General features: G+C 42.6%; 1 protein-coding gene across 4 annotated transcripts in view; it reads left to right on the forward strand.

The window, feature by feature from the left end:
• Nucleotides 1-17,523, forward strand: part of stn1 (STN1 subunit of CST complex) — a 34,703-nt gene that overhangs the window by 10,899 nt on the left and 6,281 nt on the right. The gene's annotated exons all lie outside the window — the stretch shown is intronic.

The raw sequence follows: 17,523 nt of genomic DNA on the forward strand, positions 1-17,523 counted from the left end.
GAGATGATTTTGTCAACTGCTTTTCAAATCCAATATTTGAAAGCCACACAAACAAGGTGCCCCTCATGTGCAAAAAAGTGGGACATTTGTAAATCTACAATCCATGCATTGGGGTATAATCAAAGCTTCCGGATAAACAAAATGGCCTGGTGTTAGATTATTTTGTCAATTTGTAACCAGATAATTATATGTTGTTGTTTTTATTTGAAATAATTTCGGATCCGGTTTATCCACAGCGGGTCTTTTTTTTAGACACATGACAATTCGCACTTAGATGTAAACATTAGCTATATTTTTGACACAACTGGTCATTTCAGACATTTTTGAAGCTTGGACAGCAGCGTGAACACCACTGTTCAGAACTGAGAAAGCCTGATAAATGAGTGAAGACATCAAATAAAATGGATTACGGGTTGTTTTTGAGTCTGTGAGGACATACTGGAATGTATATTAAAATTGAAATGTGAACAATTGAAACACTGTGAGGCTGACCTTTGTGTCAAATCTGGCTGTGGAAGTGTGCTTTCACCTCCAACACTCATGAAACACACGGGTTAGGCTTGTTGCATGCGATTCAATCATTTGGTGTGCATAGTACAATTCTTCAAGTTTATGACGGCTTAGTCTTGCATTGCCAGCACCTTCCCCCACAGCGCTGCGGAGGAGGGTCTGGCAAGTCCACCCAGCATTCTGGATGGAGACGAATGTGTGCTGTGTTTATCATTTCTTTAAACACCAATCACAAATCGCTTGGGCGCCGTGAAGCTCCGCATGGAGCAACAGTGCGTCGCAAAAATAGTCTCGAGAAGGACCTTGTTTTGGTGAACAAGTGTACGTTAAAGTTGTTTTAGTCGTGCAACAGAACTCAGATGGACTATATCCTAGCTACTGTCTGGATTACCCTGCAGGGATCTGAGGAGCAGTAACCTAGTCCTCAGAAATCCACCGGAGTTTAAAATGCCAACACAAGGGAAGCGGAGGTGATTGACATCGGCGAAAAAACTCATCCAGGTGGAATCCCGCAGCACCGTAGCATACCCGAAAAGGTGGAACGTCGTGGACATAGACATGACGGCCTAACCCTTTACACCAACAGCTTAAACTATGCCACATAGGCTAGTGTATGCTACATGCACCAGGTGTTGATTCGAACACTGATTTGTCTGATTAACCAAATTTAGTCAAAAGTCATGAATATAAGAGCTGCAAAATGAAAATGTTCATTCATTCATTATTTTCCAATTATTGGATTATGTTTGGCTATAAAGTCGAAAATTAGTGAAAAATTAGTCAGTGTCTTCCCAAAGCCTCCAATGACTTCCACAAATATTGTTTCGTCCCAATCAAAGATATTCATTTGCTGTCACAGAGGAGAGAGACGCTAGAAATATATATACATTCACAGATATTTGCTTTTTCCCATAAAGACTCAAACCGACATAGTTGGCAATTTTTTTGATAGTTGACACTGATCAATTAATTTTTGCAGCTCTGTATGATAATCTTGGCATGTTGAAGATGCTGCCCTGCATTAGCTACCATGCAGGTTACATCCCTAGAGTGCCCAGGCTTGCTTGACTTGCAAACAGTATGACGCTCACTGTCAGTTAAAAACCTGTTGGGGTTAGCAATAGGGTTTGCTTTATTATTTATAACCAGAGTCAACAGAGTCTACCACAGGTCTATAGCTGAGCTGTGGTCTTCACATGGCACTACGGCTACACTTCTAGTGGAACTAATGCAGCGTTTGTGTCACGCTGACTGGGCAAGGCCACTGAAGACACCACCGCTGATACGTCTGACTGGGACAAGGTGGGATATGATAGGGTGACCGGATGAGATGAGCAAGCGACAGGCAGACAGACAGACAGAACACTCACGTAGTGTTAGACGGGTTGCGCCCTCCACGTCCACAGCTTTCACGTCCAGCACAGTCCGAAACTGCATCTTGACCCTGCAAAGGCTATGGCATAAAAGCGACAGACAGGCGGGCGGCTGCGGCTCCAGATAAGCTTTAATCTTGTCTTACGGAGAGCGATAACAACATTCATCGCTGTGTCATAAACCGTAACCAATGCAGCGGTCCATTCAGAAGAACGGGCAGCTCAGACCCCTCCGTTGACGCAACGCCCTCAAATCTGGTAAGAAACTATAATAGTACATTTAAGCCTGTTCCGGTCGCTCTACGTTGAAATACACACGGCCGAATATCCGAGAAGAGAGCGTGTTCATTGCCTTCAGGGCCAGTGTAGGACGGCGCTGAATGATGAGGCGGTAACGTAAAAAAAAATAGGAGAAAAAAAAAAGTGAAACGAGTTCCTTTGTGTCTGCCGCGATGCCTAGAAAGGGCGCTGTGTACCTGGGGTTACAGGGGGCTGGCTGAAGCGAGGGACCGGCAATCCAGCGCCAAACGCCTCCTGCGTTACAGCACGCGCAGCGAATTAGTGAACGGAGTGGGATGGGCTTCATGCACACCGGGCTGCTTAAAGCGCTCGCGAAAAAACCCGTTGCCTGTGTCTCTTATGGTGTTGTGTGACATGTGAAATGATGCACATGTGAAGGCTAGTCTTCGCTCGTTTTATCATTTCACTCATTTTTCGTCTTCCTTCGGGGCCCCATAATTTTTCCTCCCCGCTTAAGAGAATGTGAATAAATGTGCCATCTGACACATATATGGGCCGAATCAACGTAAACTCTATGTTATTAATGAAATGCCATATATATTTTGCTCTGCAGCGTGGTTATGAAGCTAATACGCTCCTGGCTCTGCGTCAGCGAGAGCTTTCTGGCCGAGACACGAGTCAACTGGAGATATGGATACAGATTCACAGCGACCATCAGCAGCAGGCTGCCTCTACCGAAAGAGCCAATAACGACCAAACACCTGCCCCCCTGTGTGTGCACACAATAACACGTAGATGGAAAAATTAAATAAATAATAATTTAAAAAAACCCATTGAAGAAAAAAATGAAACACTTAAGACGCAACGAACAGATTTATAAAGCTTACTAAACCAGACCGGTATCACCTCACCCAAGCTGCAATTCCAATGGCAACTGCCCCAGGGCACAGGGACTCCAGGGGCCTGAAAGCTCCAGTCTCACGGTAGTGGGCAAATAAGTAGGTGTCCGCTTTATTGTATTGAATTAAATAGACAAGGATAGATTACCATCTAGGCAAAGTTTGCAACTGCCCCGGGCCACAGATCATCAGGGGGACCCAGAGTTCATAGTGAACAATTCATTTGTGGCTATTTTTTAATTGGCTTTAGGCAATCATACATTTGTATTAAAGGAAGTCCACCGTTTTACACTGCTTATTGTCATCATGGTGGAGTGTGAGTGCTACGCAGTGTGTACAACAGCGGTGTAAGTATTTTTTTTGTTTCGTCTGCAGGGAGCTTTTCAATGCCTGAATGTGTTTTCTTGTTGTTTTCTCGCCCTTGGGTTAGCGACTTCACATTTTAAACTGCAACCTGCCTTACAAGCCGAGCTTGGAGCTTGACAGACATTAGTCAGGGAAGTCAATTGAGTTACATTTTGGGAAATGTTAACCCAACTTTTTGAAGCATGACCTAGTTTGACAAAAACTCTAAAGATCTATGCTAGAGAAATATACATGTGGCATACTCGGCATGAATTAATGCATATATTTGTCATTAAAAACCACGGATATGACATATGTGGGCATGTTGCATATTGCTTAGAGGTGCTTGTTACTGCTTATTTAATTGGCGAGATGGTAACAATCCTTTACCAGTAGTATATGTAAACTATTTTTTTCACTGCATTTTTTAGAGACAGCCAAAAACAAAGATTATAACATTAACTAGTAAAAAAAAAAAGCACCACATAATAATATTATATATAGAAAAATTGTTACATATTGCCACAGTGCTGCCATGTACATAAATAGACAAATATACAGCACATATACATACACAGATATCTTAACACTATTTTTCTTTTACGTTTATCTTATGTAGTTTTGCTATGTCTAGCCACCAGTTGGTGCATCAGTTTGATAAGGATGAATGGACATGGTTTAGGGGTGTGAGTGTGGATGAGGATGACTGCTGTCTTCTCTTCTTCTTTGTTAAATTTTTTTTAACAGACACAAATGCATACAGTGAGGAAAAAAGTACTTGATCCCCTGTTTTTTTGTAAATTTGCCCACTGCACAAAATTGATCAGACCATTTTAATGTAGATTTTGTGAACGTGAGAGACAGAATATCAACAAAAAAAATCCAAAAAGCACATGTCAAAATGTTACAATTAAGTTGCATTTTAATAAGGGAATATGTATTTGACCCCTCTGCAAACGTGACTTGGTGGCAAAACCCTTGTTGCAGTCACAGAGCGATGTTTTCTTGTAGTTTTCCACCAGGTTTGCACACTCTCAGGAGGATTTTGTCCCACTCTCTTTGCAGATCTTCTCTAATCATTAAGCTTTGAGGCTGACGTTTGGCAACTGGAACCTTCAGCTCCCTCCACACATTTTCTATGGGATTAGGGTCTGCTGGCGGGCCACTCCAGGACCTTAATGTGCTTCTTCGGAGCCACTCCTTTGTTGCCTTGGCCGTGTGTTTTGGCTTATCGTCATGCTAGAATACCGATCTTGACCTATTCCAATGCCCTGCCTGAGGGCAGGAGGTTCCATCAAGAGGGCATGTATATGTGCTTTTCGTAGCAGGGGGACCTTGCGGGCGCTGCAGGATTTCAGTCCTTCACGGCGTAGTGTTCCAGTTGTTTTTTTTGATAACTATGGTCCTAGCTGCCTTGAGATCATTGACAGAATCCTCCAGTAGTTCTGCTGATTCCTCACCGTTCTCATGATCATTGCAACTCCACAGTTGAGATCTTGCATGAAGCCCCATGCCGGGGAGATTGACATTTCTTTTGTGTTTTTTCATTTCGAATAATCACACCAACTGTTGTCACCTTCTCACCAAGCGCTTGGCAATGCTCTTAAAGCCATCCAGACTATGTAGTTCTACAATCTTGTCCCTGAACACCTTGCAGAACTCTTGTGTCGGCCATGGGTGGAGAGTTTGAAATACGTTTGATTGTTGCTTCTGTGGACGTGTCATTTATACAGGTAACAGCTGAGAGCTCATTGTTGCCCCGGGTTCCCCGGAAGGTTAACCAGTCATGCATGAGCCTCGTCTCTTTTGCCTGGTCTGTTATTTATTTCCTATTATTTGAGCATTGCTACTATCATAAATATTTGCAACAGTGCATGTGGCCTGAACGCTTCCCTGATGTCCTTCTTCTTAATTATATAAGGCACACATTTATTTTAACTTGAAATATGTAACCTTAGAACACTCACTTAAAATAAAACAAAACAAATATGCAGTTCTCACGATATTGACAATGCCACACTTATAGCATATATAGTCATATGTACGAAGGTACAAACGGCATTATATTACTTAACATATTGGACGCTCACATTAAGAGCAATACGCATGCTATAGAGTATCCCAGAATACTGGTTCCTGACTCCACTGGCTCAGTTAAAACACAGTGTAATGGCTGTCGCTGGTACTGACGATGTCACCTGTTGCACCCGTGATTTGATGACCAGCTCCATGCGCGTTTGCTCACGTTGAGGCTGTAGCGCTGCCTGACTGCAGACAGGATGTGCAGGATTGGCAACCCTTCTCTGCATCTAGAGGCACAAGAGGACGCGACTGTCACACACAGTCTACTCGAATGTGCCATGGGAACCGAGGTTATATGGGACTGTAGAGCAACACTACAAACAGGATTTATGGAGTTATGTTTAGCAGTTATTAAGCATTTGTACTGGATTTATTTTTACAAAAATCTTGCAAGTAGGAGAAATCCATTTTACAAGCAGTATTATAAAAGCATCTAAATGAAGTCCCTATTTAAAGAGATTAGCAGTGACATAAAGTAGGTGGGATTGTTGTTATTGTCCTAATTTGATAAAAGATTGATGTCTTGATTTCTTTAACTGAATGTAATTACTGCTTAGTCCGGATCAATGAAGAATTTCCAGATAAAGCCTGACAAGGATGTTAGCTCTGTGTGTTTGTTTTCAAAATCGCTTGCTTCGTGAACAAGAAACTCTGAGTTAGCAACCCAACCTGAAAATGTCAAGTTTGATAACAATTGGATCATGCAACAAGGCCGCCTCTTGGTTCTTTCAGGAATATTGTAAAGATTACAAAGAATAGTTTGACAGCCTTTACTCTCTAACCGGGACGTTTGGGACCGATCGGTGCGATTCTGCAGACAAGGTACACACAGTGAACGGTGTAAGACAATGACATTTAACCTGTAACATCTTATAAAAGCTCATGTTGCTGTACTGTGTGAAGAGACCACCACTAGGCCTAAAAAGATTTTAGATCCAGTATGAGAACCCCTGAGGGTATATAAAAGCTCCCAAAACCACCATGTCAGGGACCTTTAAAAAAGCAAACAACCCGAGCATTATTTTCTCCTATCCCAGAATAATCATCCATACTCTACAACGCAGTGAAATAAGGCTGGACAGGGGTGAGTAAAGACTGCATACTCAACATATTAAAACAAAGATTGTCAGTGAGTCAAAAAAAAAACTAAACACAGTATTTGCAACATTGATCCAACAGGTGTTTCATTAAATATAATTAAGAGTAGGTAAAAAAAAGAATAGGTGCACCTACACTTCCTCCCTCTTGGAGTCCGCCCTGATAATGCCTTTGACGCCATGCGTAATCTGTGTCATGTGCGTCACCTATTGAGGACAATCATCATCACAGACTATAATAACTACAATATAACCTACTGAAGTTGGGAAGATTTCTTTAGGATATCTCTGCTGTTCTTACATGTAGACTTCGCCCTGGGATTTGACTTTGCGGTACGATCCCCTCGTCCTGTAAAATTTGCGCGCCTCCTTCAGGAGCTGGCGGAGCTGCTGGCATGCAGATGGACCCGCCACAGGCTCCTTCACATCAACAGAGAAGCACGATAACACAACAGACGAAATTAAGGTATATGTGAACTGGCACAGCTTTACAATGTTTTCTTTTTTTACAGTCAATATATGGATATAAGCGAGTGGAGATGGATAAGCATCAAACAAAGCAGAGAGACACTAGTGTGGCATCTATTACAGTTTTAGTTGCCTCTGTTTAAGTTTTAGATCATTTCTTTATCAAATTGTACTTAGGTTGAAAACCTTTGGGTTTTTTTCTGATACCGGTGCTTACAAAACGGTGCTGGTGCCCGAACCCATACATTAAAATGTAATACCACTAACTTCCTTCCCCAGTTAATTGCTGTTAAACAACAAGATGAAAAGGTAACTTTACAATGGCGTTGAATGCCCCATTAAGTCCTGTCGGAATTGTTTCTGTGATAGCTCAAATTCCGGCAATGTCCATGAGCAGTTATTCTCCTGCTGTGTTAGCTGCAGACTATGGACGTCCCGTGTTGGATCCTTTCCAGTAAAAATACAGCCACACGTTAGATAGTTTAGCTCTCGCTTCTACCGTCTTTAAGACAACTACTACCCAACCGTAGGCTAACGCTACCTGCTGCTAAGTGTATTGTTAACTAGCGATTTTGTCCAATGCTTCGTTGCGCATCATCCGTTTCGAGCCTCAGAGGCAGAGCAGAATTGAAGTGGACGCCACCAATGAACAACCGACACCATTTTCAGTTTTAGGAACCGGGGCCATTGTTACAACTTGTAGAGGTACCCAAACCTAATTGCACTGCTACGCGGAAACAAATAGTGTGTGAATTCTTTTTGTTTTCTAAAGATTTTTTTGGGGGCATTTTCACACCTTTATTTTGATAGGACCAGAAGACATGAAAGGGGAAGAGACAAGGCCGCAGGTTTGGACCGCACCCCAGCCCAATGCATTGAGGAGTACACCATTATATATGGGCGCCCTCTGTACCAACGAGCTATCCAGGTGCCCAGTGTGATGATTCTTGTCCCTTTTTTGTGGGTAGGAACCAAAGTTTAGAAACAAATTTAAAATACAAATTAATCCTTTGAAATCCGAATCCAATCCTGCTAGTTTTCTTTATTCACTTCTTCATTCTCCCCTAAGAAGGACATTTCAAGTATGTCTTGCGATTTTTTTTTTCATTTCATCCCACCCCCACACACATCTTCAAAAAATGGTTGGTATTATTGTGGGCGGAACTGGTCTGCTGATGCTGCCGAGTCTGGCTGGAGATGAGAGGCTGCAGGAGGTCCTGGACATCATAGGGTCTGAACCGCTCACCGACTTCTGCTTAAAGAAATCCTGATGGTATTCGTCGCCTTGCTGAGGGAACTGATGCTTGAGTCACTGAGCAACAGACAAACAAAATGGTCTTAATTCAATTTTACACTAATGCTTACACACCCACACACACACACACAACACACCCCACACACACAACACACACCCACGACACACACAACCACACACCCACACACACAAAACACACACACACACACACACACCCACACCAACACACACACACAGAGAGAAAGGAAGAGTTCCACTGTTACAGCTTGTTTACATTACTTTCTAATTTCATAGATTACTTAGGATGCATTTGATTGTTTATTGTGGTTTTTTCTTCCTGTCAATTTATGTACAAAAATAAAGCCTGCTTTCATTTTGGTTCCATGTAAAGAGTTGTACTTTCCTGCTGGTCTCTTGTAGTGATCTGTAATACTTTTAAACTTGTTACTACCTGCAATGTCTCACTACATCTTATAGTACAAAAAACACAGTGAAAACTTTAAAGGTGCTCTAGTGGATGTTGGGTGACGTTACTTCCTGTTGACGTTAAATTTTCAACAAACGAGACAAGCTTGCCCCTCCTCCACCCTCATCCCGTACCTCCCCCACCCCTCTGTGCTTCCGCGCACTAACCCCCCCCCACCCCCACCCCACCAACTCCTCTTGCCGTTTTTGGCTGGAACGCTGGAACACTGTTTGTTTAGGCTTTGGTGTCCGGTGAGCACAGTTTGTTTGTTGCCGATGTAGACCCCGGGCTGTCTACAGACACACCGTGTTTTTTTTTTACGTGTGTTCTGGGACAGGCGCTACTAGAGATGTGAGATGTTCCTGTATTTGTTCAACAAATTTTTGTAGCCTAAAACATGCGTACACACTTAGAGCACCTTTAAGGGGCAACACTTACTGTTTTACACGTAAGGCCACAAAAAGTCTCAGTGTCTTGCCGCGTCATTGCTAGCCTGATAACCAGACTGGATGATTTTGCCAATGTTTCCCCCTTCTATTCATTCACACCTGACAGTGTGTTTGTTAGTTGGTTTCTTGTTGGGAAGGGTAATATTTTGTTTTTGAAACATAGCAAGTGACGCGTCTGTTCGAAATTATTTGAGAGTTGTCATTTCTGTAAATGTCTTACAACTAACTGCACCGCTGCTTCGATCTCATCCATTGCTACCATTTTTCGGTTGCTGTTTTCATGGATGTAGCTAGGAAGCTATCAAAAGGTACAGTACGTACATCTGTGTTGCACGACATCTGTCAAATGAGGCGATGCTACTGTACAGCTATGTTGTTCACCTGTGTGGTCAAGTTTTCTAGTATGTCCCTTCAAACTTTTTATTATGTGTCTATAACATGCACTTTGGAATTGATGCTGGTTTTTGTAAGCTGTTGTTGATGACTTTCTGTGCTAGTATTTTAAATCACATTTACTTGGTAGCACTTATTGCACTTGGCGGTTTTTGTTATGATAATGTCTGGTCTAACTTATCGTTCGCCCTTGTTTGTCACTCTGCCTGAGTAGAAAATGCTTAGGCTACTTGCTCGGTTGAGTATTTTGGTTGTCAGACTTTGCGAGTGACTGTGATCCCATCCTGTCGAAGTGGAGAGATAGCGGCAACGTGCGTTGAGCTCAGCGGAGCAGACGACAGAGTTGGTTCAATTGCGACTTCATGACATTCTGACAACGGCGGCCCAAAGACATCAAATCTGTGTGAAGCCAGAGGAGACTGTCACTTTCCTCCAATGAATACATGAACTAACAGGAATGCCATATTCCATCACGTTTCTACATATTTTTCCACCGTCCAGCTTTTATGATTCTCATTCAATTACTTTATGTCATAGTTAGAGACGGGCATTGAAAAACTGTTTCCAAGTCAATTTTAAGACTTCGTAGACCTTTCTAAGACCATTATAATGAATTCCAGACCTATATCACAACATCAAGACAACAACTAAGTAATGTCAAGCCCCGAACATCGCAAATTTATACTTCCCCTAGCTGAAGAATAAACCATTCCAAAAGAGACTCACACTTCCTTGCACTTAGCTGCATATAAGTTGCATTCTGGTCTCATTTTAGTCGTATGCAGTAAATTATATTCAGGTAGAAGAAAGAAAGAACTAAAAACACCACGGAAAAAAATACATTGTAAGCGCTGGCGGGAGCATTTCAATGAGATAATTGTAGACCTGTTAAAATCTAGAACACATTTGTATAGATTTTTTAGACCTCACCAACTGCAAATATTCATGGATAGAAAACATTATAAGCAATTTCTTTTCCAATTTTATGGGAATTTGTTAAAATTACAACAATTTGGATGAAACCTGGCTACGTTGTAATCTACTGCAATGGTACGATAACCATGGATATTTGTACCCCGTTGGTAGGTTGCAGCTGAGGGGTTTGTCATAGCACTGCTGTAGAGCTGAGGAACCTCCATCATCCACGCTATCTGGACCGCCATCACTGGGTCGTTCACTTTATCTGGGAACACACACGGACACAGATACACACATGATATGGGCAGGGCATATGGATGGCCCTGTATCCTCAATAAAACAAATGAGCTGTTGTGTGTGTGTGTGTGTGGTGTGTGTTGTGTGTGTGTTGTGGTGTGGTGTGTGGAAAAGCAGACACCCGTAGGAGTCATTAATGAGACTGCAGTGCTAGGATGAAGACTTCACTTCAAGAGTGGTGAGAGGATTATGGGAGCTAATGCACATTCTTGTTTGAGATTTCTTCTTTCTAATGAACCGCTGGTTTAAATGTTAGCATTCTTGGACTTGTTGTTGTTATCTAATTTAGCTGGATAAATTAGTAGACTTGCACTGCCAGACCTACTCCACAGTGGCTGGAGTAAACGTCTGGCTCGACACCACATACAGTGTGTTAAAAGTGTTTGCCCCCTTCCCATTTCTTGTTCCTTTGCATGTTTGTCACACTTAAGTGTTTTCGGAACATCAACCAATTTAAACAATAGTCAAGGACAACACAAGTAAACACAAAATGCAATTTGTAAATGAAGTGTTTATTATTAAGGTGAAAAAATCCAAACCATCATGGCCCTGTGTGAAAATGATTGCCCCCTTGTTAAAACATACTATAACTGTGGTTGTCCCCACCTGAGTTCATTTCTCTAGCCACACCCAGGCCGATTAATGCCACACCTGTTCCACAATCAGGCATCACTTAAAAGGAGCTGCTTGACACAGTAAGGTCCACCAGAAGATCCTTAAAAGCTACACATCATGACCGAGACCCAAGAAATTCAGGAACAATGAGAAGAAAGTAATTGAGATCTATCATCTGAAAGGGTTAAAACCATTTTCCAAAGCTTTGGGATCCAGCGAACCACAGTGAGAGCCATTATCCACAATGGCGAAGACATGGACCAGTGGTGAACCTTCCCGGAGTGGCCGGCAACAACGTCCAAATCGGCAGGCCTCACTTGCCTCAGTTAAGGTCAGCGTTCATGCCTCCACCATCAGGAAAAGACTGGGCAAAAATGGCCTGCATGGCAAGTTCCAAGGAGAAAACCACTACTGAGCAAAATAACATCAAAGCTCGTCTCAATTTCTCCACAACACATCTTGATGATCCCCAGACTTTGGGACAACATTCTGTGGACCCGATGAGACAAAAGTGAACTCTTTGGAAGGTCTGGTGTCCAGTATACTCTGCGTAGAAGGAACACTGCATTTCATAAAAAGAACATTATGCACAGTAAATAATGTGGTGGTAGTGTGATGTCTGGGGCTGTTTTGCTGCTTCAGGACCTGAAGACTTGCCGTGTAACAGGAACTATGAATTCTGCTGTGCTACCAAGAGATCCAGAAGGAGAATGTCCGACCATCTGTTCGTGTACTCAAGCTGAAACGAACTTGGGTTCTGCAGCAGGACAATGATCCTAAACACACCAGCAAGTCCACCACCGAATGGCTGAAGAAAACAAAATGAGACTTTGGAGTGGCCTAGCCAAAGTCCTGACCTGAATCCTATTGAGATTTGTAGTATGCCTAAAAGGCCGTTCATGCTCAAAAATCCTTTAATGTAACTGAATTAGGATAATTCTGCAAGATGAGTGGGCCAAAATTCCTCCAGGACGCTGTAAAAGCCTCATTGCACGTTATCGAAACGCTTGGTTGCAGTTGTTGCTGTGCTAAGGGTGGCCCAACCCAGTTATTAGGTTTATTGGGGGCAATTACTTTTTCACACAGGCCATGAGCCTTCCGATCCTCCTGGAGGAATTTTGGCCCACTCATCTTTGCAGAATTATCCTAATTCAGTTACATTAAAGGATTTTTGAGCATGAACGGCCTTTTTAAGGTCATACTACAACATCTCAATAGGATTCAGGTCTCCGGAGAGCAATAACTTCCGTTTTATCTGAGTAACATTAGAAAATTACAGGTCATCCAGGTTTATATCCTGAAGGCACGTGAAGTAGCTAACGATTAGTTTCTATCCGGCTTGATTGATAGATAGAATTGAGTATCATCTGCATAACAATGAAAGTTATGGAGGTTTCCTAATAATACTGCCAAAGGAAGCATTATAAAGTGAACAGGATTGGACCGAGCACAGATCTCTTGTTGGACTCCATGACTAACCCTTGGGTGCAGAGGATTCATCGTTAACATTAACAAACTGAGATCGATCTGATAAATAAGACAAACCAGCTTAGAGCAGTCCCTTTAATGCCAATTAATGTTCTAATCTCTGTAATAAGATATAATGGTCAATGGTATCAAATGCAGCGCTAAGATCTAAACACAAGTACAGAGATAAGTCCTTTGTCTGATGCAATTAGGAGGTCATTAGTATTTTCACAAGTGCTGTCTCTGTGCTATGATGCGAAACTCTAAATCGACTGAAAATCCTCAAATAAGCTGTTGCTATGCAAAAAGTCGCACAGCTGTTTGGCGACTGCTTTCTCAGAAATCTTAGAGAGAAATGGAAGGTTGGTATAGGTCTATAGTTGGCTAAAACATCTGGATCAAGGTTGGCTTTTCAGAAGAGGTTTAATTACGCTACTTTAAAGTACTGGGTACATAGACCTGTTAATAAAGACAAATTGGTTATATTCAGTAGTGAAGTGTGACTAATGGTAAAAAATTCTTAAGTAGCCTATGGGATGGGATCTAAGAGGCAGGTGATGGCTTAGATGAAGAAATAATTGAAATAATTGATAAAGATCAAGTGAAGCAAAGCAGTCAAAACATGTATCTGGTTTTACAGCTGTTCTAAAGTTCCTGAGTTTAGAGATAGCCAGTTAAAGGCAGGTCTTGGTGAATTTGCTTCTAATAGTAATTTTACTTGAGAAACCTCATAAAGGTCGTTACTACTAAGAGCTCTGGGAATACTTGGCTCAGTAGAGCTGTGACCTTCGTTAGCTGGCTACAGTGCTGAAAAGAAACTGGGGTGTTCCTATTTTCCTCTATCAATGACGAGTAGTACGCTGGCTCTGGCATTACGGAGGGCTTCCTTCTATACGTTAAGACTATCTGCCAGGTTAAACGAGAATTTTCCAGTTTGGTGGAGCGCCAGATCTTCTCAAGTTTCCGCGATATTTGCTTTAATTTGCGAGTTTCAGTGTTATACCATGGAGCTAACCTTCTTTGTTTTATTATCTTCTTTTTTAGAGGGGCAACAGAGTCTAGAGTCATTCGTAGCGAGCCTGCTGCACTATCAACAAAATGATCGATTTGGGAGGGACTAATAGCATAGGAGTCCTCCGTTACTTTGGGACTTGGTAATGAATTAAATGCTAACGGAATCGCATCCTTAAATTTAGCTACAGCACTATCAGATAGACATCTTGTATAGGATGTTTTGCCTAACGGCGTGTAGTTCAGCAGTATAAACTCAAAAGTTATCAAACAGTGGTCAGATAGGAAGGGATTCTGTGGGAACACTATTAAATGTTCAATTTCAACACCATACACCAGAACAAGATCGAGGGTGTGGTTAAAACGGTGAGTCGGTTTATGTACACTTTGAGAGAAGCCAATAGAATCTAAAAGAGAGATAAACGCAGTGCTAAGGCTATCATTCTCAACGTCCAACATGAATATTAAAACCCCTACAATAATAACTTTGTCCTTTTTAGCACTAAGTTCGATAGAAACTCTGCAAATTTGGATAAAAATTCAGAGTATGGACCAGGTGCTCGGTACAATATAACAAATAGAACTGGTTGCATTGATTTCCAACTTGGTGTGAAAGACTAAACACGACTTTCAAATGAGTTTAATTTAGTTTATGGTAGAGCTAATTAGTAGACTAGATCAAAGATAGCTGCAACCCACCTCCTCGGCCTGCGCCTCGAGGAATGTGAGTATTAATATGAGCTGGGGGGGGTGACTCATTTAGACTACAATTTCTCCATACCCGCCAGGTTTCAGTAAGACAAAAAATCAATATTAGAATTGATATCAATTCATTACTAGACACCTTTAGAGAGAGAGATCTGATGTTAAGAGCAACTTAATTCTCCTATTCTTTTGAACTATTGCAATTGTGGTTTTTTTTATGAGGTTTTCATGCACGGCTCCTCTTCTGTTTACCTTTGATTTAAATAATTTTAATGGTCGGGGGGCAGACACCACTATGGGATTTTTACTAGGTAACACCTGGAATAAAGGAGCAGAGAAGTGTGTTAGACTGGGACTCTGCCTCCTGGTCCCAACTATGGATTGTCAAGGATTAGGCCACCAATAAATTGTCATGTTTCTAGAAATGAGAGCTGCCCAGCCCAAGTGGGATGAATGCCGTCTCTCTCGAATCAGACCAGGTCCTCCCCAGAAAGACTCAGTGATCCACAAAGCCCACATCCTGATCTGGACACCACCTCGATAGCCAGCGGCGAAATGACGACATGCGGCTATACATGTCATCGCTGGTAGATTTGGCAGGGGTCCAGAGAAACATACGGTGTCCGACATTGACTTCGGTATGTCACCACCGATTCAACATTAATCTAGTAACCTCCGATTGCCGTAACCGGGAGTCATTAACGCCTACGTGAATAACAATCTTGCTGTATTTACGTTTATCTTAGCCAAGCAGTTTCAGATAACAACGTCGCCCGTCCAGCCTCCCGGGATGCATTAACTACGGCCGCGGCTTCGCTAACTTCCACGTTTCTCAGAATGAGAGCTGCGATAACCAGAGTTGGTTTTCAGCGTGGTGGGGTGTGTGAGTGGGGAAAATCTGTTAGAAACGCTAACAGGTGGGGGCGGTCCGAGTCTTGGAAAGTTACGACTGTCTCTTCCTCGTCCTCGCACATAACCCACGCACTTGTCCTGGCTGCTCCGGAGTTCGCGAGGAACGGCTACAGAGGCTAACTCAGGCTCAGCGGCCCGTGCCGACTACCGGGGGGGGTTAGCTACAGTAACTGACGACTGATCTGTCATGGGGCGGATCGGACTAACTCACTAAGCCTCGCCTCCACGTCCAAAAATAAACTACACTTGTTACACACGCCTCACCGCTAAAGAATGCAGAGGAGTAACTAAACATCACACATCGAGCAGGAGAAAGTCCGAGAGGGGGCCGACATAACTAACTCCTAGGCTAAGTCGTTAGCGGCTAAGCTAAGTATGGTAGCGTAGCTACCAAGCGTGTTAAACACGCTGTTATTTAACAAAAGTCGCTAAAAAAAAAAAAAAAAAAAAAAAAAAAAAAAAGAAGAAGTAAGTGAGTGCTTAGGCAGAACTGCTATAAGAATAAGTGTTTTAGCGGCAGTTAGCCGCTGTAATAGCAAATCTAACAACCTGAACTGGTATGTCGTGAGCAGCAGAGCTACCAACATGCAAACACACAAAGCACAGGAAACGGAGAAGAGTCAGGTACGCTTACCGTAATGCCTCGTGTACAGCAGAGTAACGGTTGTTTGGGCCACACAAAACCACAAGCCCACACCGACTCGTACAGGGCGATTCTCACTGATGGGGATGCATCGGAAGGCTCATGGCCCTGTGTGAAAAAGTAATGCCCCCTAAACTAATAACTGGTTGGGCCCCCTTAGCAGCAACAACTGCAACCACAGCGTTTGCGGGTAACGTGCAATGAGGTTTTACAGCGTCCTGGAGGAATTTTGGCCCCATCATCTTTGCAGAATATCCTAATTCAGTTACATTAAAGGATTTTGAGCATGAACGGCCTTTTTAAGGTATACTACAACATCTCAATAGGATTCAGGGAGGATTTGGCTAGGCCACTCCAAAGTCTCATTTTGTTTTTCTTCAGCCATTCGGTGGTGGACTTGCTGGTGTGTTTAGGATCATTGCCTGTGCAGAACCCAAGTTCGTTTCAGTTGAGTACACGAACAGATGGTCGGACATTCCTTCTGGATCTCTGGTAGACAGCAGATTCATAGTTCCTTTTATCGGCAAGTCTTCCAGGTCCTGAAGCAGCAAAACAGCCCCAGACCATCACACTACCACCCCATATTTTACTGTTGGCATAATGTTCTTTTATGAAATGCAGTGTTCCTTCTACGCCAGATATACTGGACACAGACCTTCCAAAGAGTTCCACTTTTGTCTCATCGGTCCACAGAATGTGTCCAAAAGTCTTGGGGATCATCAAGATGTGTGTGGGAAAATTGAGACGAGCTTTGATGTTATTTTTGCTCAGTAGTGGTTTTCTCCTTGGAACTCTGCCATGCGGCCATTTTTGCCCAGTCTTTTCCTGATGGTGGAGGCATGAACGCTGACCTTAACTGAGGCAAGTGGGCCTGCAGTTCTTTGGACGTTGTTGCCGGCCACTCCTGGGAAGGTTCACCACTGTTCCATGTCTTCGCCATTTTTGGATAGGCTCTACTGTGGTGCTGGATTCCCAAGCTTTGGAAATGGCTTTATACCCTTTCCAGACTGAAGATCTCAATTACTTTCTCTCAATTGTTCCTGATTTCTTTGGGTCTCGGCATGATGTGTAGCTTTTAAGGATCTTCTGGTGGACCTTACTGGGTCAAGCAGCTCCTATTTAAGTGATGCCTTGATTGTGAACAGGTGTGGCATTAATCAGGCCTGGGTGTGGGTAGAGAATGAACTCAGGTGTGGACAACCACAGTTATAGTATGTTTTAACAAGGGGGGCAATCATTTTCAACACAGGGCCATGATGTTGGATTTTTTTCACCTTTAATAAAAAACCTTCATTACAAATTGCATTTTGTGTTTACTTGTGTTGTCCTTGACTATTGTTTAAATTGGTTTGATGTTCCGAACACTTAAGTGTGACAA

Source organism: Etheostoma spectabile, chromosome 2 (assembly GCF_008692095.1).
Source record: "Etheostoma spectabile isolate EspeVRDwgs_2016 chromosome 2, UIUC_Espe_1.0, whole genome shotgun sequence".
NCBI lineage: Eukaryota > Metazoa > Chordata > Actinopteri > Perciformes > Percidae > Etheostoma > Etheostoma spectabile.